Source organism: Hetaerina americana, unplaced genomic scaffold (assembly GCF_022747635.1).
Source record: "Hetaerina americana unplaced genomic scaffold, ioHetAmer1.1.p SCAF_4, whole genome shotgun sequence".
Classification (NCBI taxonomy): Eukaryota; Metazoa; Arthropoda; class Insecta; order Odonata; family Calopterygidae; genus Hetaerina; species Hetaerina americana.
This window is the reverse complement of record NW_027286985.1, coordinates 102025961-102039455: the sequence shown is the minus strand read 5'-3', so window position 1 is coordinate 102039455 and position 13495 is coordinate 102025961.

The following is a 13495-nucleotide window of genomic DNA, read 5'->3' as shown; positions in this document are numbered from 1 at the left end:
CTGGATGGATAGAAATTTTTCTTTTTCAAATCGACGTTTTCACCCGTTGTTCATAAAAATCATCAACTTAGAATGTAGAGATCCAGTTTGAATATTGGTTTGTGGAATGCTAAATCAATGAAGTTCGGGTGAAGACACAGAAGAATAGAATGTGCTGCTCGAATAAATTTTCAGCTAAAATTTATTAAGGACTTTTGCTCAAGATTTGTAATTCAATTAATGTAGGATTATTGAGTGCTTTTATAAAGGAGAGTAAATTAAACAAAATAACAAATTTTTACGTGAGATTTAAGAAAACCTTCCACAAGTGCGAGAAAAAGTCCTTTTATCTCCGATTTCGGTTTCAAAAAGTATTTTAATGACACCTGTACTCACTGTTAAACTTTGGCTATTATTGGGTGGGTCTCCCGGCAAAATGGATCGCATCCTTCCCCAAGGATGTTAAGAGCAATCTCTCAACTCTAATTAGCCCGTCCTTCTCAGGTGGCAAGTTTGGCGCTCATGAGAAATCCTATTATGTTATTAGAAATATCAATTATTTATTAAATTCTATCAAATGGATTGTTTTAATGTTTAGAGTTAAGTGTTTAAAGAAAATGCATTTGGTCAAATAATGATCAAATTTGTTTCTGATGGTCGTGAGATGCTAACCAATATTGATCATTTTTTCAATTGTAATTAGTTCCATTTTCCTGACCATATTTCCTGTAACCAATCATTTGAAAAATTATTTTCAAGTACAAACTACAGTGTGATATCTTGAGCATTAACGTAATTTAATTATTATGGGGAAAAAAGGCATTTATTATGGGAAAAGGAAGAATTTAGGGAACAGCATTTGAGCTAAATATCCACTTAAATCTAATCTATGATCCTGTTGCGCGATGTCTCTTTATTCGTTGCCTGATAATTTTTCAGTCTTATTGCATTGTGCGGGATCTACTTCTCTAGAGGATTTAACTATAAACAGTTTCTCTCGTCGAAAGTCAAGGAGACGAAAGGAAAAATGAGAACTCATTGAATACTTGTCCTTTATATTTATTGCAGTTAAAAATTGTGGCCTTTAGCGGCAGGCAATAAAATTCATATGATAATATTTTTCAGGATTCCTTATACATTTTTTACATTCGGTTAAAAAATAAATCAATCTGTCGTGGAACATAATCATAATCACAGAACTGAAAAAAGCGCTGCATCGCATTGGAACTTTTTATACGAGTATTAATGAAAACTCAAATTAACAGGGAGATTTTAAAAACTCGAATGAAGCATTAGCATGTTTCGGAAGAGCTAAATAACGCAGTTGGAGAAATTGTCGTCTGCTCACTGCAGGGTAGGAAAATTATCCTCAAGAAATTCACCGAGTGCTCCTTGAGCCAACTTTTATTTTTCTGGAGGAGGCTTATTCTCGAGGAATACCATTTTGCATTCCACGTCGCTTGCACCGCACGGGGTGGACGAATAAAACTTTTTTAAATAAAAACAAACTTCTGTATTCTTCGCGATGAATTCTCGTTAACTGCCGGAAAAGAAACTTTGAAATCCGTGAAAAGTGCACCAAAGGCAATTAAGGGTCCTCGGTGAGATTTGCTAGTTATGAAAATGTTTTTAACAGTACAACAAGACCGATCAATAAATTAATTTTGTGACTGCAAAAAAATGTCGTGACAACTTATAGTATCTTACACCAGAATTCGTAGAATTTTTATCACAAAAGCACTGAAAAATGATCAAAAAGGGACTTCACACACCACATATTCTTCCATCTATAATTCCGACGACCAACTCGCTCACTCATTAAATGAAGAACACAATGTATGTCCCCACTGCTCTTTATTTAGGCACAACCAGTTTCAACGCTTAGGTGTCATCACATCAGGTACAAATTAATCAAGTCGAGGTCCATTTATATACCATTCATGAGGGAGAGGAGGGGTGGGTGAGAGAGGGGGGGAGAAGGAGGGGAAAAAGTGGGGTTGCGATCAACGTTGATGGGAAGGGGGCGAAGGGTGTTAAGCGTCAGGGAAGGCGGGTTCACAGTTGGGGGGGGGGGTTGTCGGGTCTTTCTGCGAAGGAAAGATTTACTTCCAGGATTGGGGATAGGTATTCAAACAATAAATCGTTAACCAAATGACCCGTTTTCAAATTCTTCCTGATTTCCAGCTCTTCCCACTTGTCCACCCTAATCCCTTTTTTCATCTGGTGTATGAGTTCCGGGTTGAAATCACTCCCATGATTTTCTTCCCATAGATGCTTGGCGAAGTGAGATTGCTTGAGGTCACAATTTCTAAAACAGCGTTTATATTCCTCCACCCGTATTTTTAATGATCTCCCCGTTATGCCTATGTATATAGCACTACATTCCTTACAAGTTAACTTATAAATGCCACTTTTATTTTGATTTCCAACTTTGTCTTTCGTAGTATTCAAGAATGACTTTAAGTTATTCGTATTGTAAAAAGCTATTAGAAATTTTTCCCCAGGAAAGAGAATGGCTATCTGTAGTGAAATCAATCCACAATAAGAAATTTTAAACCATTTGTAACCTATTTCCTCCACATTTACTGGTTTGAACAAAAGATTGTTTGTTTTGAAGGTACCTTTTCTCTGTAGTATTTTTTCAATTAAATTTTCTTTGTAGCCATTTTTCATTGCTAAATCTTTAATCGTCTTGAGTTCTTGAACAAAATTAATTTTGGAAAGAGGAATGGCCAACAGTCTGTTTAGTAGGGAATGAAAAGTGGAAGGCTAGTGAGGTATGTGATGGCGGGAGTTGAAGGGGATGATGTGGTCTGTGGTGGTACTTTTCAGGAAAATTGCAAATTCAAAGCCCTGTTCCTTTCTCGACACTGTGATATCTAGAAAATTTAGTTGATTATTTTGTTCTTTCTCACAAATGAAACTGATACTTTCGCATTGGAAATTTAGGTTGTTCATACAATTTGCTAACTGTCTATCAGTGCCTGTCCATATAGCAAAGATATCGTCTACGTATCGAAACCAACAGCGAACATTCTTTGTAAAAATTGACGGGCTGCTGAATATTTTTCTTTCAAAATCGTCCATGTACAGGGCAGCAAGTAGTGGTGATAACGGGGACCCCATGGTTAATCCTTCCACTTGTTTGAAGAATTCATTGTTAAATTTGAAATAATTTTGTTCAACACACAATCTCAATAGTGAAATGTACTTATTGAGGAAGGGTGGTTCGTCCCCAGGACGTTTTCCGCCACTACCAATGTTTCCAATACTGGGATATTTGTAAATAGGGTTTTGTTATCGCATTACACTAGGATATTTTTGGAGAGCGGGGGACCTTTCTTGGAGAGCTGTGCACAGAAATCACTGAAATTTTTCACTCCAAACTTAGATTGGAAATTCGTCAACTCTTTGAAGAGGGAGTTCAAAAGGGAGGCTAGTTTCCTCGTGGGGGCGGATACACTGGAAATCACTAGCCTCATTGAAATTTTTATTTTATGAATTTTAGGAAGGCCGAAAAATCTGGGAGCCCTCGTATTCATCACTGTTGCTTTGTAAATTTCACTTTGTTTGAGGATATTGGGGGTGGTTCTTAAGCACTTAATAACTATTCTTTGGAATTTTGTGGTGGGGAGTCATTTGAGAGTTTCATTATTTTTTTCACTGTTGATGAAGTCATTACACGTTTTCATATAGTCACTTTTATTCATCACTACCACTGTGTTGCCCTAGTCCGCTTTTTCAACGATTAGATTGTTGCCTTTCAAAAGTTTTTTTACAAGAGTTGATTGAAGTTAGCTCTCGAGAATAGAACCTACTTTTTGAGAATTTCACATTGACAAAGGATTTAAACTTCCTAGCTATGATCGTCTCTAAGCCGAAACTTTTTTCCTTAGGGGGTCTTCACAGTCCACGGCTAAATTTTCCAATTCCTTCAATCCAATTGGAATGTTTGGGGCATATTTAAAACCATGATCAATTAATATTTTGTGCTCGATATCAAGTTCTACATTTAACATATTCATAGCTCTGTTGTGAAAGACGGATGGTGTAGCTTCCGCTGTGAGCTTTTTTGAGGAATGCTTTGACCTTTGAAGACGGTTAATTTTATCACAGATGAATAATAACCTCTTTCTGTGCGTGATTTCACTGCTTCTTTGTCGAACGTACTCATCCAGTAACGTCCATTTAATCCAACTCAGCTCTTGACACAGCTTAGTGCGTAGCAGAAATCTGTAAACTTTCTCTCTTACTATCAGAGTTTATAACGTATCATAGATGAGAAAATTGAGCATTTCAATGTTGAGGAATTCAAGCAACATTTAATGGATTCCATATGTATCTTGGATTTCTCTCCGAGGATATTGCAATTTGAATAAGTGATCATGCCTATAAAGTGGAGTTTGAGGTTGTAAAAGAAATGGAAGTCATCAGTGACCGTGACGGAAGAAGAGTGAGGCTAGTGGAAGAGCTCAGGTAGTGTTGCTTTAGTTCCTAGAAATGACGGCCGAAAACCATTTGTTTTGAATATAGTCTCAGGCCGACGATGTTTTTTCCGGGCTGCAACGAAAATGTTGCATATACATGAGACACTTAAAATTTATGAGCACTTTTTGTTTTTTCTTGCCCTGGAATGACTGACAATTCTATGGAGGGAATCATTCTCTTGTGCTAGTGAATTGATGGCTTTACATCTTAGTTTCACTACAGATTCATACTTATCCTTAGGATTTTTGTAATACTAAACGGATGCGGGACTTTTTAAGGCAAGGAGGAGCATTTGCTGACGAAAAATGAGTTGAAAGTGTACTGCTCCATTTTGGTTGGTGCGTGGAGGATGGGAAGTGATTGTTAGAGAGGAGAACGGGGAGCGGGAGATGAAAGAGCTTCGGTGACGGGGGTAGAAGGCAAGGCGGTGAAGTCAGCAAGAGAGACGATTAAGTTTGAATATGAGTCCGTGGTAATTATCTAATAAAAAATTGTACTAAGTTTCGTGCTAGCAGGTACAATTTTAATGAGCATTTTTCCGTCCTGGTAGATAAAATGACTTTAGTAACAGAATAATTGATGATTTCGTGTTATTTCGTTTTACTCAACGCGAAGGGGTATAGAACGTGAAGAACAGAAAAAGAAAACAATTACCGAAAAAATTTTGTGAGTTAGGGCATATTTTGGAACCGAGAAATGTAAATAAGGTGATCTGTGGTTGTTAACAAGGAAAGGTAGAAGTATCGCCGGCGTAAAACGAAGGCAATGGTTCATACTTATCATAGGTATTAGAAGTTTTTCTAACTGCAGGGGCCGTTTGATGGCATTGAAAGGCACTGGGATATTTTGGTTGGTTAATACGTAAAACGAATGATTGAGAGGGCAGTGCAACGTGCGGAAGACGGGGATCGTAATCTGGAATTTTGGGGAAATGTATGCTTGTGGTGATGACGTAAATATGATTAAAGTTGGCTGGTCAAATGTAGGAGATAGTAGGATACATAAAGAGCAACATTTGAGAAGAGGGGGCTGGCCTGAAGGATATGAGTAACGGTATTTAAGTAATTAGGTCACCTCAGGCATTTCGGGGAAGAAGATAGTGCAGAGATTGAATGTTGTTTGGGGCGTGGCGTGTGTTGGGAGGGGGGAGGGAGAGTGCGGCGATCAAGACGGGAAGGTAAATTGCCAAATTTCAGGAGGGAGGCTTTGGGGTTAATTAAATGGCTGTCGACTGATGAATGATCTATGGCAACGCGATGGGCACGTGTCGAGAGTGAATAGTGGATTGCGCACCACTACGGAAGAAGGTGGTTGTGCCACGAAACATTTTTATCAACCCTTGAGTGAGTTTCTTTTTTTGTCTGCTCTATATTTCTTTATTTTGGAAAACTTCGTCATAATCAGACATGTGGACACCGTATTTATCTTTACAATTGCTTCTCTCCGCATCCATTGTCATTCTTTTCATTATATTAACCCAAGTTTCCTCTACTCGCCTCCCACCTAAATCTGACAATTTGCTCTTAATTCTCGTTGATCACATTCCCTGGGTCCTCATTCTTATTTGTTATTATTTCAGTTATGTAATTTTTATCACAATTTCGCAGCGTCTAACTTTTTTGATGCGGTTATTATCAAATTATTTTCATAATGAGCAGATTTATTCATTCAATCTCAAATAGTTTATTTGGCCATTTTCATTACACGAGCGATGGCTTTTCAACATTTTTTTCTAGACACATCGTATGTGTCTTTCAAGAAATCTCATCTCTTTCCACACCGCGGTTATTCCTTGTTTCTACGCCATAAACCTGCCTCCAATTAGTTTCTTTGCCGACTAATGCTTTTTAGCCTGTAATGACCATCCAGGTATCACTTTCTATTAGAAATTATCCAAATTATTTCCAATATTTAGGTGGAAGACATTTAGTTTTTCCTCCCAGAAAATATGTCCCAGCTTTACAAATGGTTTTCAACAGCATTTATTAATCATATAATCGGTCTCTATTTCAACAATTTCACAAATATTTGAACTTTTTCTAGCATACTTCAATATTGAAAAATGCTTGCAGACTTATCAAGCCAAATCTTTTCATGCCAAGAAAGAATTTTTTCCTTCAATCTGTGGACACATTTGAAAGCCATTTAAGATCAAAAGGTCATTTCCTTGTGATGGTCAATTCTTTGTGTAATTTCAACAATCATCAACGCGAATATATTTAAAATATTTTGCAAAATTGTGAATCACCAAAAATGGTCTCGCAAAATTTTTACATTCGAATATATTTTGATTGCTCAGAATATTTCAGGCATCTTTTAAATTTTGAATATTTTCATAGGTATATTAATAAATAAAAATTGGAATTAATAGCAAAATAAAAATTTTTAATATCCTATCTATTAACTGCTCTCCTTTTCCCAAGTTCACTGTTCAAAACAGACTAACAGCGTTCACTTTCCGCAGCTCCGCTATAAATTTCTCGGTAAGAATCGCTCCATTAGTCCCCACCGTCTTTCCATCTCACTTCACAAAAACCTAATATATCTATACTTCCGCCCTCCATTTCTTGTTTTTCGTGCTTTCTAACTGTCCCACTCTTTGAAACATCTTTCTTTTCTTGATTTATGGTGGAAGAATATGAGCCATTAAGCCACATTATAAAAATATTGGGTGAACTTGCCAAATTTGTCATTAGATGTATTTGGCCAAGATGAAAATGAACGAATTTAAAAATTTCTCTAATTTTGAGATAAAGAAGAATTATTATTCAATTATCATATAACATTATTTTACCTCATTAAAATATAATGCTATATAGAATCAATTACCTCATGAAAAGAAGAACCGCTTTCCTTCAAAATCAAACTGTGGACATAATTATCACGTTATACTTTGAATCCCAAAGGTTTTTTATTTATCCAAGCAGTTGGACATTTTACAGTAACAATGTTAACAGTACCATTTTTTATGAAATGTAACACTACAACCGATAGAATTTTTAAAATTACCGCTAACTACAAATATTAATCAAAGAAACTGCGGAAATTACTGCTAAAAACAAACCTTAACGGAATCATCCGCTAATGCCCATTTCAATGCCATCCTTTTAAAGTGTACAAAAAATATTTCGTCTTGACTGGAATTAAAACCCGGACCCCACAATTTGAAATTATTGCATTGTAATGCTCATTAGCGGATGCTTCCATTATAAGTTACCGACTGTTACATCTCCCGGAATTTGTTTAAATTTTGGCTTAAACCTCATGGAATTTGGCGCACGATTACGAATACCTGTGATATTGTAATGATTGTATCTGTTACAACATCTTGTTCCTTCAAAGCCCCAGAAATTTAAGATTGTAAGGGGATGCCTCGGTAGCTTAACTGGCTACCGGCGTATTCGGTCAGACATCAAGGGGTCAGGGTTCCAAACCCGGTCAAGGTGAGTAACTTTTAATATTTATAATTGTTGCATTGCACAAATGGTATTTAGCCGGCCATATTATGATATATTTCCGCGTAAACGAAACAAAATTCCACATGTATCTGTTCTACCAATTAATTCAAATTCAATTAACTGTCACACTATTGAACTTCTAGAAAACTTTCACAGAGGATAAAATAATGCGATGTCATTGAATTTTTTCATTTCAATGCATATTCTCTTTCTGTTCTAACGAAAGTAAATCCTGCGGATTAACGCAAGGATTAAGGTGTTTGTCTAAGTAGATGTTATAATACTGTAATCCCTTTAAAAAAATAATGAAGATGTCGTCGGAAGGCTAACAGAATGGTTCCATACATGATTTGTCCTTGACCTATTCTCAATGTTATCGAAAGTCAAGGTAGTTCACTAATATTTGGACAATTGTGCTAATTATTTAAGCGATGTTAAAATTTCAGCCTTTAATTTACAATCTTCCCTCTTTATGGGCATATGTAGGGAAGTCTCTTGTTGCTACCATTCTTCCTTTAGCTTCCCAACCCAGAACTTACCCTGATGGTTTCGAGTAGATTATGTATATGTTTACACATACAAATATACAAATGCATTAAATGATTAAAAAAGAGAAAGCCACTCGAGAAACATTAGTTTTGGCAATGCGGTGTCCTTCTCAAGTAGAAACACAGTTTTATGTACCATCGGACTGATAAGTATGAATAAATCCACAAAAAATGTTTATTTATACAGAGTCACTAAAAGAATTTCGTAGAGAAGTAAGTGGTGGAACTGTTGGCAGTTCTCACGCAGTGAGCCATCAAAACATACCGGTTGAATATTGACTTTACTCCTGCGACAGCGATAAGCAGAACATTTAAGGCCTAAGGACTTGAAGGAGGAGGTGAAGAGGGACATTGACACTTGGTGTGGGAGGAATAGAGACACACGAAGTCTATATAAAAATTATCGATAAGAATTCTTCCTTGACGCGACTGTACTTATCGCACAACGGAGGCTCAGTGGTAGGGGATCTGACCTTCAACACGCACCAAGTGCCAATCGCCAACTAGTATTCATTCGGGTTGGATCGTGTTTTTCGTGGACCCCTGTCGAGTCACTCGGTGCAAGCACAAAATGCAGCGAACGGATGAACAACGGTACAATATCAAATTTTGTTTTTGACCGGAGAAACCGGCACAAGGACATTTGGCATCATTGAACAAGTGTTAATTAATGAAATTATGCCACCAACTGCATTTTTTAAGTAGACCAAGCTATTCATAGATGGCCGAGTGAGTGCGGAGGGCGAGCCCCTCGCTGGACGGCCATCAGCGACAAGAACCTACTACAGCGTGTAACGTGTGCATAGTCTTCCCGAACGTCTTAACGGATGGTCAAAAGGACCTGCTTTAAGGTAAGAAAAACGACATCGCGACGATTCCCCAACCCTCTTGCATTCCCAACTTGGCACCATCAGACCATTTCGTATTGCTAAAAGTAAAATCCTCCCTCAACGGGCACCACCATGGGACCCAAAGGGCCGTAAAAGAAGCTTGTTCTTGTATTCTTTTCGACCTTCTGGAATCCGCCCACCAGGGAGTGTTTAAGTCGTGGAAAAGCTTCTGGTAAAAGTGTTTCGACGCTCAAGGGGTGAACTTTCAAGAGTTTTGATGTATTGTAACGATATCTGAAATAAATCTATTTTTCATAAACCTTTCCCGATACATTCGTACAAACCTTGCATAAAACGCAACCCCACACTCCAGATGGATCGAGTCTGGAAACCTAACTGAAGCACTCGCTTTGTCGTGGAAGTATCCACATGATACCCCCAAAACCAGTGCTTGAACATATGGCAGAGGGTTTTTGAAAACCAACTATGAAAATTGAGGGAAGTGCCTGTGAAAAGATATTCATGGTTAATCATTTTTGTGCTGCACTTTATAACGCATACTGCACTATTCGAGGAAAATAGTTCCTCGAATGTTTGAAAATTCCAATTTTGTCCCTATTATCCCATCCTACAGCCCTTAATGTACACACCACATATTTTCCTCGATGTTACGTGTTAAATCGCTCAATTGAAACCTTTCACGTGCTTGGTTTTTCATCAGCCAGAGAGTTTGTTCAGTTCTCGGCTCAGTATTTTCCGTGATGGGTCGAAAATGCTCGCAGACAATTGGATGCAGTGCCTAACCATGCGGATTCGATGAGGGGAGACCGTCATGCAGGAAAAAATAGCGTTAAAACCGACTGCGTTGCAAGCTCGCCTTCAACAGTGTTCGCTCAGCAGGCTTAAATGAAGTCGTTGAGAGATATTGTCAAATTAACGAACGACCTTTATGGAAATTGCCTCGTTGTTCGTTCTGTTGCAATTAAAGTGGACGTACTTTGTACAGTTTGTTCGTTGTCGTCGATTCTTTAATACCCTTTGCTTATTACGCCTAGCTGGTATTACCAAATACCGATGAAAATATTGGATTCGAGCACAATTTGCGCGTACTGGCACCCCGAAAACAACCACTAATGGTTATATACTTTAGACGTGCATTCTTCACTAGTTAAGAATATCATATTTTTATAAAATCCCAAACAAATTCCCAATTTACAAATCTCACATAGTGTCGCCGGACTGTCGCTGGTTCAAAATCAGTTGTAAATAAATCATCTGATGTACAAAGACAAATTGGAAAATCAATAATAAGCGCGTAAAAGAACATTGAGTTTTTTCATTGAGGAAGCAAAATATTCAGTTATGAATTGGCAAAATCGTATTTAGTAAAGGTATAAACACCAATAATGCTGTAACGAAAAAAAAATACTGGTCAAATAATTCTCGCAAGCTCATTTGAATCAATATCAGTAATAAATATTGTTTGAAATGTCCGTCTCTGGACGACAAAATAAGTTCAAAATTGTTCATCTAATGTCCTCAAATGTGAGCTATTTTTATACCGAGAGTTTTCCAACGGGTCATTTAAATTCCCGGTTTCCAGCCAAAAGTGAAATTTGCTCAATTTGTGGCTCATCGGTCGATTCTTCCCTTTAACATGGTCACTATTTCATAATATCTAATATCATGGGTCTAAGTCATTGAATAGAGTCGAAATTTATTACCCCCCAGGAAAAAAACGCAACTGACACTAAATTGGAGCGTAAATATGACTTGATACAAATATGATAATGTATTATTCAATTTATGCCGTAGCATGTTTAATTATGCCTACCTATAAGCTGCGTCTAGTATAAAGAGTATATTGTTCGGGAAAATTTGAATCATGTTTTTGGCTCGTGTTTAAGCTAAATTTGTTGAAAATATGAATAAAAATGCCAATCACATTTCTTTGTTACATGTGTGGACACAGCCGTAGTCCCAAACATCCGCAACCGCTTCGCCCGTCCCTCTTAGAGGCCGCTTTGTATCAGAAGCTGAATTATGGAATACGAAAACTATTCCTCCTGATCCATTTAGGCACCTTATCTACTATACATTAACTCTTCCTCACGCTTGTATTCAAATGCTATATATCTCGATTAATTCTCCACTGTGATAAAATCATCTCAGTTTTCTACCGTCGGGTAGACGGGATATTCCTCTGGAGAGATGAGATCAAATTGGAGTCAACTTCACTCATCCTTAAATATCTTTGTGCAATACCATACAAAATATTTCAGCGGAATATTCAGCCATTATAAGCAAGCATTTTTCAAACATCATTTGAGTTTTTTCAATCTATGGAGTCTATGGTTAATTTGTTTCATAATTCACCTAATGCATCCTATCTGTGGTTGTACGCTGACCGAATTTCAATTCTCCCAACAATTTCTTCATGTTTTTTCAACAAGCGCTGTTTCCTTTGATCATCTTCTTCAGAATGACTAGTTTGACAATAGGCCATGCATTTCAATGTCCGCTGCCGCAGTTGTATAGCATCAAAACCTGAATCAAAATGCACATTATTTGTTGATATTAGCATTGTATTTACTTTTAATTTATATTGGAGTTTTCGCATGAATAATATATATTGGCAAGTACTCTTAAATTTAATGTTCAAGCTTCTTTTTGCATATAATAAATTAACTTTTTAAGAAGTTGTTTATCATCGAAAACCAGAAATATTTCCCTGTTTGCAGGATAATGCGCGACTTCACCGAAATTCGCTGATTTAAACAATTAATATTTATATATTTGTAATTGAAATACATTAGAAAGGGATTGGAATGAAACGGTAGCTGATGTGTTGGCTTCCCACCCCACCGACCCAGGTTCTAATCTTGGGGTAGCAAGTTTTTAATGTAGTATACGAATCCCTACTTGGGTTGCTATATTTTAAATATTTTGAAACGCATTTACGCTCACAGTCACTCAATCACTCGGGTGTGCTCGGAAACGGTGACCTTCGTGAATCACACTTAATCGTGCACTCAGGGTTTACAAGGATTTCTCCTATGCCAGGGACCTGTCAATCACACTAAGGAAGGTGGTAGGTTACGGTAGTAAGTTGAGTGAGTGTGTTTAGCCTGCAAAACCGGCCTCTTCCGACAGGAATGAAACTTGTGTCCTTCCTTTTCTATTTGTTCATTCCTGTGTGTGATTGACGGGTCCCTGTCACAGGAGAAATCCTTGTAAACCCTGATTGCGCATGAATGCGGTTCATGAGGGTCACTGTTTCCCAAAAAACCACGAGTGATTGAGTGTGTGATTTTCAATTTTCCCCCAAATTTTCATCTGGTTTTTACTTGCCCACTAAAACAAACCCATTCCAATCAAGTTAACGGTCAATTCGTTTTTCCATTGTTTCACGGCGGTAGGTAAGTCCGTTTTACGTTTACAAACTTATTGTTCTGTAGTCCTCATAAAGGGCTGCCTTTCTTTTTTGGAATAGGAAATAAACCTGATCGGATGAAGTCTTCCGGTAAAATTCCTCCATCATAAATGCTATGAATTTATCGATAAAAACTTATCCGTCCAGGTTTTTCTACTTCCTTAAATAGCTCTTTTGAGACGTTACCTATCCCTTTATCTGACGTGTTATTTATTTCCATGTGCTTTCTTCTACCCGAATCTCTCTTCTCTCATCTTTCTTCATTTCCCTCTATCGTCTAACTCTCTAATCATCTCGACTTTACTCCATGGTTTTCTTGTTCCGTTCTAACTACTTGCTTTAGATTTGCGTGTTTCATTATCCATTCTTTGACGTTTCCACCTTATATCCACTGAACCAGTCTTCTTATCCTCATCCATAATTTTTCAGGCCTCTTATTATGCCAAAAAAATAATTATCACTAATTAATAATTACCCGCTAATTAATCAATCACTCTCTATATAATTCATTACTCGCAGAAAGATCAATTAGTCAATAACAAAAGGGGAGAAATCTATAATTTGGCAATTATCACTTTGATGTACGCTGCAAAAATAAAGTACTTACACCTGCGCGTGTCCAAGAGTAGAAAAGTAGTATTCGCGGTCCATGGGGACAGTCGACCACTTATACGCTCTCGTAGTAGGCCTGTTCCCTCTCCCAGAATTCTGCGCACTTTTTTTCACGCGCTTAGCTCTCGACCAGACATAAGGTAATAC